The sequence below is a fragment of the Thalassophryne amazonica genome, chromosome 5 (genome assembly GCF_902500255.1).
Source record: "Thalassophryne amazonica chromosome 5, fThaAma1.1, whole genome shotgun sequence".
In the NCBI taxonomy this organism is placed as follows: Eukaryota; Metazoa; Chordata; class Actinopteri; order Batrachoidiformes; family Batrachoididae; genus Thalassophryne; species Thalassophryne amazonica.
In genome coordinates, this window is record NC_047107.1 from 61,713,419 (window position 1) to 61,726,824 (window position 13,406).

Genomic DNA, 13,406 nt, shown 5'->3' on the forward strand with positions numbered 1-13,406 from the left:
GGGAGTTTTGTGGAAAAAAGTATCATGGCACAAATGGGTATGGACTATACCTGTGGAAAGAGCTCCCTCCAATGATTGCAACAGTATGAAGGTTTCCTATGAGTGGCTGACATATCACAAGTTATTAGAAGTTGTTTGTCTCAAAACATATTTATTGTTTATAGCACCACCTAACTGTTTTTAACAGACATTTTTGATATGTAGCCAGTTTGTTCTCCATTGTACCAACCTGCCAAATTCCATGCCATTTAGTAATCCCATTAATGAGAAACCCCATCATTAATTAAATAGCATCACATGTGGTCAAACTGAAAATCAAGAAACTTGCAAACAAAGTAAAAAAATAAATAAATCAAGATGAATTCAGATGAATCCCACTGAAACTAACAGGTAAGAAATTGTATGTTTTTTACTCTGCCAATCAATGTTAATGGATGTATATCAGTTGTTTAAGCATGTGAAAGCATGTGAAAAAAGCAGCAGTTTTTTTAGTTTGTAAATGACAGTGTATCTAATACCGAGATAAACTGTGACTTCTAATAATTGCTGCTTTTGAAAGAAGATGGCAGTGTTTGGGGTTTTATTTTTTTATTCATTCATTTTTCGTACATTCTTATGTGTTTCTGATCCTTGAATTTACCCAACTGTGAAAAGTGAAAGTGAAACTGGTTTATCAGAAGCGGACAGTGTAATCTGATGTGGCCACATCTGAATAAAAGTTATCGGTTATCTGTAGTAAAGATACATTTTTTAGTAGTTTATCGGTTTAGCGTCATAAAAGACAACTTTTCAGTTATCAGATTAATGGTTTTTGATGCTAACTTTGTGGTTAGCTGTGCCCACCACTGAGCCTACCCTAAATAAAATTATTTTTATTAAAGCTTAGTAAATACTTTTATTAAAGTGTATTATTAAAGTGCATTGCACGTGTTTGATGTGACACTTGCAGGATCATAATACATGGATGCATTCTGGATCAGTCATGCTTCAGACACATGATGGGAGTGAGTCCAGTACTGCTCTATTACTCAAAAGTGGAGAGACAATTTGAGTGTGTTACCAAATCAACAGTACTCCAATTAAATTTTTTTAACTTAAATATTTACAGCTTTTTAAACAGAAATGCTTCTCATTTGTATGTAATGTACAGTAGTTTGGGTTGTCAGACTGTGAAGCCAGTGTGAGATTTTTGAACCTCAGGTCAAAAATGGCTGGTACTTATACTTTGAGTGTACACAGCAGTTACTAAAACTAAGGCAAAACCTCTGGTAATCTAATTTTTAGGTTCAACTTTTCACACTGGTCAAGCTATGACATCACTAGGAGGTTTCTGCTGAAGTTGTGCTGAAGTTACACTATAGATGTGCTATGGCTGTTTTGACATACTTTTTTCAGGACTTTTGACTATGTTATGTTGTACTATGTTATGTGTCCTCAAACTCCACACTAGATCACATTTGTAGGCAACAGTGATCTTCACATGCTGGTTATATGTCATGATTTTCCAGGATGCAAGTTTAGTGAAAGCGAGAACGAGGCTTAAAGTTTTGAAATAAGTGAGATGACTTTTGGAGCAGGTGAGTTGTACTGTTTGCCAATCGTTATTGCCAAGTGGCTATAAATCAGTTTCACCTCTGGACTCCAGCACCTGTGTGTACACACACACACACACACACACACAAACACACTCATCTTTCCTCTTGATCAGTCATTCATGAACATCAACACACAGCTCATCATCTCCTGCATGTTTTCTGTGTGTTGCACATTTATTTTTCTGCTTTATTTGCTTCAGCACTGCTGTACTAAGTAGCTTATTTTCCAAACAGATTTAACGAGGATACAAATGCAGTGTTTGTCCAGGTCTAAACCTTTATAGAAATTCTACAAATACTTGATTTTTTTTTAATTACCTGTGTTTTCTGGGTTCATGGGCCCTTTTTCCACGTGGCTCCCAGCCCGAGTTAATCCATTCAAATGTGCTGTATTAAAAATGTGATCTCATAATTGCACACTGATGAGACCACATCACTGGAGGATTGCCACAGGCTGATCATGCATCTTCAGTGGCTGCATTTAACTTAAATCAGTGTCCACACATCACATTGTTGTTCCTACATACCACCTACAGCATGTGTTGGTATTCACCCAGACTATGATACTGGAAAAAGTTGACACAATTTTTTTCTGCGATATGTATTGTGATGTGAAAAAAAGGAAAAAAAACTTTTCACACATAACTTCAATAGATCTATTTTGAGAAATGTACATGTGCAGAAAATAAAGCATTTTTTTTATGTTGAAATACTGCAAAGAACTCTCAATAAATGACTTCTTTTTTTGGACGATATCATTCTTTCTGTACCCAGACTAATTTGATTTAACTGATGTTAATTTTTATTGCAGTCATTCCTGTTTTTTCTCCAGTTTTGAGTTACCACCATAGACTGTATATACAGTATAATGGACAGACCCATGATGTCACCCACAGGTTTTCTGAAAGGTTTTGAAGCTCAAATGCAGTGGTTCCAAAATGGAACAATCTTGGCAGTGCCTGACTCTACCTAAGTCTTGGCCAACCCATACATTGGTAAAGAGGTGGCGCGTGGAGAAGACCAGCGTGACCTGGTCGAAATGACTGAAGCCCAAAAATGCCCCATCTTGCAGTTAGCAAACAAGTCAAGCTACTGCTTAAAATCTATAATATAGCTTTAGGGTGAGATGTTGGCCAAGTGGTCAGTGCACTCGCTTCCATAACAGAAGGGTCCTAGTTCAAGACCACCTGTGGCCATTCTCCATGTAATATGGAGTTGCATCAGGAAAGGCATCTGATGTAAAAGTTGTTCCAGATCAACAGATATGCAAATCCATATCAAATGTGATACTTTGAAGGCATATTGCCTGAGCAATCATTGCACCATCAGTGGAACTAATGTCACCAAGCTACCTACTAATTCGTGCTAAGGTCAATTAAATAATACTCAATGGAAATGCTGGAGCACTAACTTCTTTAGTGGTTCATAAGTAAAATTATCCACACAGGAAGCCAGATTATCTCAGATATTTGTGATAAAATGGACAACCAGCCAACCTAGGACAAGTCCACAACAGCTACCAGCCACAGCAGCTACCAGCCACTGCTAGCGGACCCAGTCTCTGGCACACAGCTATTTACATATCATATAAAGCAACCATGCACCAAATTATTTATACCCATATGGTTTAAAATAACTTGAACCGATGAGGTAGTTGTCATGAATGTGAAAACTAGCTACAAAGACAAAAACAGGTTTTTTCTACCAGCCTATAGATATACAGATATGACCTGAACTGCTCTACTTCTGTTTTATTTATTTTACTAGATCTTATTTTACTACTTCTTTTATTCCTATGTATTTTACTATATCTTACCTTTGTTTTTATTGTGTCTATTATGATTTTTTATGTATGACGATGTTTGTATTTTACTGTTGTCTGTTTCTTGTGCTGGTGAGCCGAAGACAATTTTCCACCACTGTGGACAATAAAGAACTATTCCATTCTATTCTATTCTATTCTATTCTATTCTATTCTATTCTATTCTATACATATGTTTATTTCTGCTGTAAGTTTGGAGATTTTAACAGTGACTCTCTTTTGGAGACCATCTCAAACATTCATCCAAGTAACTCCAAAGCAAGATTTGTTACTTCTGCGTTGCATTCATTTATCAATAAGGGAGACTGCTGCTTGATTGCCGCGGAGAAGAGCTTGTTTCACAAGTCAAATACACCATAAAGAAAACATACAGTTGCGCTGTTATGACATTTCATAATAAATGTCCTAAATAAAAATGCTAATGACTAGCAGGATTTTACATCAACTTAGAGCATTTTGTCAAGAAACATTATAAAATAGTTAAGAATGTTATAACATTGAAGTCAGTCATTTGGGTCATGTTAATAGGAGCCACTTTCACAGTTAATCCTCTCCTTCCCAACTGTTCTGTACTTTGCTCCACGGTGAAACCGTCTGATGAGACCGATGATTAAGTTGTGCACATATCATTCATCACAGAACCTACTGTGGACAAACTGTATCTGCATGAATTACCAACCAATTCCCATTTAAGTCAAAATGGGAACCTTGCTGCTGTCAAGACATGAAGTTTGTAAAATGTAAAAAAAAGATTATAATTTTGCTTGGGCTGAAGAGGATTAAGTTTACATATCTGCATGTTGCAAGCAATAACACCTCTCTTCTATATCAGTTATAGAAGATGGGGACTGTGGGAGGTTTTTAAATTTATTTATTTTAAATCAAGCACCAAAAAGTTGTTGGGTGACATCTGTGGTATAATTTAAATTGCTTAACATTGCATGGCCTGTGGTGTGACTATGGTGCATGTGAACATCGCAATGAAAATGCTGTAATAATATATTGTTCAGCCCTGTTTCAAACAAGTATATGTGCAAAGATTTTGACAGTTTGGATTTCAAGCAGGGCAATCGTGCACATACACAGAGAAATGTTATACCCTGCCATGCTCTGTTCCACACCGTAAACCATTGGTGGCTAAACAAATTAGGCACTGTGCTTCTTTGTCTTATTGTGCATTTCATGAAATCAATATTAAAGGAATGATTTTGAGAAAAAGACATACAAATGAAAGAATGGACAAATGTTGCACAAGGCAGCCAATGGTAACGCCAGAAAGAGCTCATCAGCGAGACAGAAAAAAAGCAGAAACCCTTCATTGCGTTCTCCATTGTCACTTGAGTAGGAAGGAGTCATAAAGCTAGAAACCATTAGCAGCCATTAGGGTGGTGTCAGTCAGCAGCAGAATAACAACCAGCAGTTAGAAGGCAAATGGGCCACAGAAGTAAGGCTGGTGGCATGGAAGGAATTCAACTTTCAGATGTGTGGACGAAAGGCTCCGCCACAATGTTGAGTATCAGTTTTCATCCAGAACACATGAACAACTGTGCACATACCTTTTTCTATTATATCAGTCTCATTATAAACCTTTTCAATAAGATAATATTGTTCATCATGTGACTTCAGAAAGAATGCTAGTTTGTCTTTAAAAACAGTGTAACCTCTACAAGCAACAGTATAGTGTTATGTGTCGGACGCAGCTCGGAGAACCGACCAGCGTTTGAAGGACCCAGTATGAAATAAGCAGAGCACGGTACAAAGGCTAACTGAATTTAATACATAACAGTGATACATAAAAATACAAAACAAAGTGCGGTCTGGCGTGGTGCGCTCCCAGCAGCGCTAACGGTCCGGAGCCAGAAGCTGTTCGGACTCAAGGACCCCGCCGACACCCCCCAGGTGGCCGCAACAAACCGAGTCTGTGAAAGAAGGAACCATTATGTGAGTCCACACTCTACACACAGAGAGAACACTTAAAGGTATACAAACAGCAAACACTTCCTGGCTTGATTACTAATCAACTTCCCAACCTGCAGGCATGGAACATCCAGTTCACAAAACTCCACTGCAGTGGAAGTCGATACATGACTAACATACAGCTCAATATAAAAAGGTGTGAGGGACACCACATTTACTGACTGTATAAATGTTAGTCACAAAATCTAACGTACCTCAGGAAGTGTGCTGACGAGCGTGAGACCTCACCCCCTCCTCTTTCACAGACCATGCATCAAGCCTGGACGTTCTCTGCATCCACTGATGATGAGATGGCTTCCGAGACGACGATCTCACCCGTCTGGTCACAAGGTCGAGTCTCTGGCAAATACACACTGTGCACTCCAGTCTTAAATGCCACCATGTTCCAATCCATGCAGATGCACCACAGCTGTGAGTCCTGATGAGCCGCAGGTGATCAGCCTCAGGTGATCAGGGTGAGGTCCTGATAAACTCAGCAACACAGCCACTCAGTTCCAAATGCAAACCACCTGGAAGGAAAAACAAAAGACAGAAACAAAAAGGCAGCCAGGCCCCCCAGCCATACAACAGTATAGGGCTTTTTTCATTCATGGTTAGTGGATGTGTGAAGCCATTTATTGTCAAACAACTGTGTTTACTCTTTCTAAATCATAATGACAACAGAAACTACCCAAATGACCCTGATCAAAACTTTACATACCCATAATACCATGTATTTCCCCCTTTAACATCAATGACAGCTTGGAGTCTTTTGTGGTAGTTGTGGATGAGGCTCTTTATTTTCATTGATGGTAAAGCTGCCCATTCTTCTTGGCAAAAAACCTCCAGTTCCTGTAAATTCTTGGGCTGACTTGCATGAACTGCACATTTGAGATCTCCCCAGAGTGGCTCAATGATATTGAGGTCAGGAGATTGAGATGGGCACTCCAGAACTTTCACTTTATTCTGCTGTAGCCAATGACAGGTCGACTTGGCCTTGTGTTTTGGATCATTGTCATGTTGGAACATTCAAGTATGTTCCATGCACAGCTTCCGGGCTGATGAGTACAAATTTCTCTCCAATATTTTCTGATAACATGCTGCATTCATCATGCCATCAATTGTGACCACGTTTCCTGTGCCTTTGTAGCTCACACATCCCCAAAACATCACCGATCCACCTCCGTGCTTCACAGTAGCTATGGTTTACCTTTCATCATAGTCCTTATTGACTCCTCTCCAAATGTAACATTTATGGTTGTGGCCAAAAAGTTAAATTTTGGTCTCATCACTCCAAATGACTTTGTTCTCTGTTCTGTTTGGCGTATTGTAAGTGGGATACTTTGTGGCATTTGTGTAGTAATGGCTTTCTTCTGGTGGCTCAACCATGTAGCCCAGTTTTCTTCATGTGTCTCCTTATTAGGGTTGAGCCAGATATTCATTTCAGACGAGTATCCGATACGGATAAAGCATTTTTGAGGAGAACGAGCATGATACAAATAAATTGTGCTGAAGGAAAATTCTCATTGGCTAACTGACTGTCTTCACACTCTGTGATTGGCCAGTCACACACAGCGCCCACCCCTCCCTACACAGACACATCTCTGCAGCTTCTCTCTCTTTCTCTCTCTCTCTCCCAGACACACACAGACAGGATCTCTCTCTCTACCTACGTTTTCTTCAGCTCGCCTCTTTTTCGGTTTGTATGATATTTAAAGTTACTTGTTTCATATCGTACGCAGTGCATTTGACAAGACAGAGCTGAAAATGACTCATATTGTGTCGGTCACCGGCTCCACTTCAGTCTGGGTTTTTTTTTTTTTTTTAACTGTTTGTTTGCTCTAAGTTTGGCTGGTGATGTGAAGTCAGTTGGGAAACTTTGCTCTTACCGAACGCGGTGCTTTTGAGAAGAATACAGTGAACAAGGCTGACATATTATTTCCCTGTTTGCCATCACTGGATGTTTGCATGAATCACCAAGTTCACACAGATCATTAAAAAATAAATAGTCTTACAGACCACTTACACAAATACACACATAAAGCTGAACACACAAAGTATATAGCCTATATTAATATTTTATTGAATATGACTGCATGCAGTATCTGACACTTTCTCACTGCAGTTCATAAAAATAAATCGGTCAGTCAAACAACCTCTCTCTCCCTCTCACACAGTAACTCAGTCACACACACATGCACACACAGACACACCTTAATCAATATTGTTTAACTTTGAGTGGAAAGAAATGCCAAGAATGTTGGGTAGTAAAAATAAATAAATAATTGAAAAAAATCACAGTTTGATCATAAAATAACAAAAAAGGAAGTTGTGTTGAGTATGACAACTCTTGTTCATGCATACATAATTTCCTACTATATTGAATGTCATTTCTGAGGCTGTTCTGTAAATACTTTTCAAATAAACAATAAATATAGCAACTTCTGATCAATCCATATCAATTTCAGACTTAAAGTAATGTACTGATTTAAGCCCTAGCCATTTCGGGTCAAACCAGGCCCACTTCCGGTTTAGGCCACGCCGACTACGAGTACAGATACAGATAGAGATGATTTAGATGGTTGAACAAATACAGATACAAATCGTGGTGTACTTGCTCATCCCTACTCCTTATCGTGCATCTTTGTATCCCACATAATTTTCCTGGTAGTTGTTCCTGAGATTTTTGTTGGTCTACCTGATGGTGGTTTGGTTCAGACAGAATCCCTCATTTTCCACTTCTTAATTAGAGTTTGAACACTGCTGATTGGCATTCTCAGTCCCTTGGAAATCTTTTTATATCCCTTTCATGGTTTATACAGTTCAATTACCTTTTCTTTGATAACTCTTTTGGTTTCCCTGTAGCTCAGAAACCAGAAACGTCAAACGTCAAAGACGTATCCATCAAGGGGTGGTGATGATCTAGTGGTTAAAGCGTTGGGCTTGAGACCAGAAGATCCTCGGTTCAAATCCCAGCCTGACTGGAAAATCACTAAGCGGCAAGGTCTTTAAACCCTAGTTGCTCCCGGTGTGTAGTGAGCACCTTGTATGGCAGCACCCTCACATCGGGGTGAATGTGAGGCATTATTTATGAAGTGCTTTGAGTGTCTGATGAAGATGGAAAAGCGCTATATAAATGCAGTTCATTTACCATTTAACCTAACTCGTTATCAGACTGACCGACCTGCACAGAACAAACAGGAAAGACCCAGCAACAGAGTTCCATTAGATAATGTCATACATGCTGAAAAAAATCAAAACTTTACAGACTGAATTTTTGCTTAAAAATTGAAATTATAGAGTTTGTGAGTGCACATACATAAAATTGTCTAACCTGATACCCTAATCATACTTAATTAAATCTGTAAATCCAGATTTCGCATATTCTGACCTCTTTAACATTACATAGCTTCATAATTACATTTGACGTTACTGCTCAGTTAATAATATGCACATGGTGAAATCGCTTACATTGAGGGATTTTCCTCATGTAACTGAAAATATCTTTACAAATGAGAATTTTATACAAGAATTCATTCACTTACATAAACACACATACACAGACAGGCTCTGGTGCAAGATACAGTGGGATTGCATTTGTTTTATGTCTCAGCAAAAACAGTTAATTTGTTTCCCGGGCATATGTTGTATATTCAGCAGTGGAAAAGACGTATCGGCTTACAGTTGACACAGCCACAGATGCTCAAACATGCACACACAGTCTCGCTGTCAGTCCTTTCTAACTGGTTATAGAATTACTGGCTTTGGAAATGGATTGCCTGTTTTTCGGAGTTCCAAGTATTTAGTTTTAAGTACAGGCTTGACTTGAAATTTATTTTCTATGATGAACAAAAGGCCCTATTCATATGTATGTCTGATGTGGATTATTTGTGGAAAATGACACCTCATCTGCAAGAGAAATAACTTTTGTTAAATGAATCAATCTGACATTGCTTCCTCTCACATGGCTCACTTTCTCAGCTCTTATTCTTCTTGACTTTTGAAAACTGGCCTTGTCACTTTGCCAAGGCAGCCGTCCCTTCATCTTTGTGTGTTGTTTTTACAAAAAACTATTCTGCTGCCTTTCTGTCTCCACTTCCTTCCATGTAAAGGAAACAGTTTAAGGAACTGTTAGTCAATCGGACTGGACCGACCCGCAGAGGGAGTGCAGAATAACGAGCATGGCCGACAGATAATGGCTGTGATTTAGTTCCCCAGTCAAAAGGTTGCGCTGCTCATGCCCCAGAATGAATGGATGTAATAAGATACCCCTCGGATAAGTTAAGTCCCACACAGACTGCAGTGCTGTGGAACCCCAAAAGCCTCCTTGTAAAAGTTATTTTCCTTTCTAAGAGGAAGCAAAGTTTTTTGTTTTTTTTTTGTGGAGAGATGATTATATTTTATTGGAGAAAATACGATTATCGAGAAATGGCGCAGGGTGCAAAAAGAGCACCCTGGTTGATGTAGAAAGTCCAGGTCAAATCAAGTGTTGCTAATGCAGGGAAACAGATGGGTAATGTCCACTGTCTGAAGCACTGATTGTTTGAAGGCACCCAGTCTTTAAGTATACATGAAAAGCAGTGTTTTCTCCCAGATATCTGATGATATCTGCCAAGCTTTCATGCTAAAATGGTTCCATTGGACAAGTGGGCTAAATTCCCATCAGTTGTGACAAAATAAATAAATAAATAAAGCTTGTCAGCTGGAGGTGGTACCATAGTAAGACACAGACACAGAGTCACGCAGTGAAAAATGGTAGGTTTTGTAAGATTTAAACATTGACTTGTTTCATACCGTGCAATTTGATTTGTTATGTGATAAAAAAGTAAATATGAATCGAACATGCATCATGTTTCATGTTGATGTAAAATAAATGACTGCTAACATGACAGAGGTCTTGGTCCTGTGACACTCTGGTGGCCTAGCCAGGGCAGGGTTCTCCCCAGACAATGGAATAACAGCTGCGCTGTCATAGTCTCATCATAGCACCATTATACTGTGGTGTCATCTTGCGATGTTTTTTTAAAATTTGATTCATCAACTGTCATCAGGTTTCAGGGTTTGTGTTAGCGTAATAAGAGAGCAACAGACTGTTATGCTGCTGTCTGAAAAAAATTATGCTGAAATTGGGCCATTACATTTTTTTACGTTTTTGAGGGTGTGCAACGGGAAAATGATTATTTGTCTACGTTGATTGTGGACTCCCACAATATATTCTTCAACCTCCGTCCACGCCATTGAAAGATGACAATCACTGGCTTTCTGCTGATGAAGTTCGCTAAATTCTTTTTTATTGTTGCGGGCAGAAGTGAGAATCGTTCATTCGTTTCACACCAGAGTTTTTATTTGTTCCTCATTAACGTGACTTTTTTGTGAGGCAGCCCATGATGCAGTTCTCTGGCGTGGACTGGACCATTAATATCTCCCAGTTTGGCGGTTCATGAACTGAAGTTACTGTCCCCCATGTCAAGGAAAATAAAACAATATTAACAACAATAATAATAATAATCACCCTAAAGCAACCTGCCTCGGGTTGCTATACTAAAATTTTCTGGGGAAAACCCTGCAGGGTGTACCCTGCCTCTCTACCACATTGACTGCTGAATAAGCACCAGCTTCCCTGTGACCCTTACAGTACTGTCAACTATCCCGCATTTACCCATTTACGCATTTAGGGTGATGGTCTAGTGGCTAAGGTGTTGGGCTTGAGTCCAGAAGATCATGGGTTCAAATCCCCACCTGACTGGAAAATCACTAAGGGTCCTTGGGCAAGGCCTTTAATCCCCTATTGCTCCCGTTGTGTAGTGAGCACCTTGTATGGCAGCATCCTGACATTGGGGTGAATAATAATTCATAATAATAATGCATAATTATAAAGCGCTTTGAGCGTCTGATTCAGATGGAAAAGCGCTATATAAATGCAGTCCATTTACCATGTACCATTTACCCCATGTCCGGGACGCCCATTAGTCCCGCATTTGTTTGGGTCTGAGCATGCCCCTGGACTCCTTGGCGCTCCCGGCCACACGTGGGTGTCCCACATTGGTAAATTCAAAGGCTGGCAGGTATGCCCTTACAGTGCCTTGCAAAAGTATTCGGCCCCTTGTTTATACATTTTAATTTGTTTATGCCATTTCACATACAAAAATTAAATCAGGCTTTTCAGTATAAAAATTTCTAAAATGATCTTCCTTAAACTCAAACTCAAAGCAAATCTCCACAACTTGATATAAATTAATTAAAAATATAAAAGCCAAGATGACAGGTTGCATAAGTAACGGGCCCCTTGATATAATACCTGTAAATAATCAGTTGTATTGCCAGTTTTCTTCAGACAAGTCAGGGGATGGATACATGAACATTTCCAGGTCACTGAATATGTCTTGGACTTTATTTACATCAGTTATGAAGAAATACAAACATCTATGGTAAATCTGTGTAGAGTAGACAGTTCTCAAATACTGAGTGACTGTGCAAGAAGAAGAGTGAGTAAAGCAAGACACTCAGACAACCCAGAAGAAGTTATAGGCATCTATGGCTGTGATTGGAGAAATTGTCTAGTGCATGTTGTATCCCTAGTAAAACAGCTTCATGATGAAATGGTATAGAGGAGGATTTTCTTAAAAAGAAGACCTGAAAGTTAAGCTACAATTTGCCAGAAGGTACATGCAAGCCTAGATTTGATGTTTTGGTGAAAGTAAACCCTCCTCTCCAACTTCGTTTTAGCCTTTGGGGCACAGAGTAGTCCTGCATCCTGACAACACAGAGCACAGGTTGGTACGTAGCAAGTAATTAGGTCGGCTAGGTAGAGAGGTGCTTGCCCATGAATAATGTAATAGGTTAGTAACAGAACCTTAAAATCAGACCTCACAGAGACAGGAAGCCAGTGAAGGGAGTCCAAAATTGGTGTAACTTTCTGCTTCTTCTCAAAGTTCTGGGAGCAGCATTTTTAACCAGCTGGAGACCCCTAATGCTGGACAGAGGTAAGGCAGAGAATAGGACATTGCAATAATCCAGTCTAGAAGAGACAAATGCATGGATCAGAGTCTCTGCATCAGCATACACAGGATGGGATGAATCCTCACTATTTTACAAAGGTGGAAAAAAGCAGTCCTTGCGACAGTATGTCAAACAAGACAATAAGAGATATTAAGGCCATAAGCCAGATTGGTTATGCTGCAAAATATTTATATTAATATTAAGCGATACACATAGTTTAAAAAACCTGCAGTTCTCCAGTAGGTAAACCGAACACAGAAATATCTGCAGAAAACCAACACACATGCACAATCAAACAAAAGCATGCATGCTATAACAAAATTATAATCCTGGATTTATTCTGTACTTTTCTGGAGCTTTTACTCGCATTTTGTATTCAGATGTGTTTGTGTTCCCTTTCTGATTTGATTACCTGATGGGGTGTTTCCAGGTTTGTGGGTTTCCGTATGCAAGCGTTTGTGTGTCTGTTGACATGCGGTTGTGATTACGTGTATATTTCCAGTGAGTTCTGGAGTTGGCGATTTGGAACACATGTTTTCTTTGTTCTTCTCCTGGCTTCTGTGGAAGCTGAGAGGGTGGTACACACACACACACACACACACACACACACACACACACACACACACACACACACACACACACACACACACACACACACACACACACACACACACACACACACAAAGGCAGGAGCAGGGTGGTAACTCGCTACCATGTCAACACTAATTAATTCCATACATATTATGTGTCTTAAAGCCAACTTCTTCCATTCTGCTTCTGTTCTACAGTGCTTTTTGGCAGATAGAAATCCAGCTTGTGACTGTAATTTGTCATTTGTGCATGGCAAATAAATGAAAGAGCAAAGTTGAGAAGAAACAAGGTAGTAACATCATTTATTGAAAAATAACAGCTGAGACAGATCAGTAGGGTTTATTCATGGGTAGTCTGCGGTCAGGTTGTCTCTCGATTCTTTCATTGTGACATTTCAAGATTCTTTCATTGTGACATTATCGATTTATTTTATTTTTGAAGAA

The 13,406-nt window shown here is 39.3% G+C and overlaps 1 protein-coding gene across 1 annotated transcript in view; it reads left to right on the forward strand.

The window, feature by feature from the left end:
- LOC117510628 (netrin receptor UNC5C-like) overlaps positions 1 to 13,406 on the forward strand; it is a 962,031-nt gene that overhangs the window by 138,338 nt on the left and 810,287 nt on the right.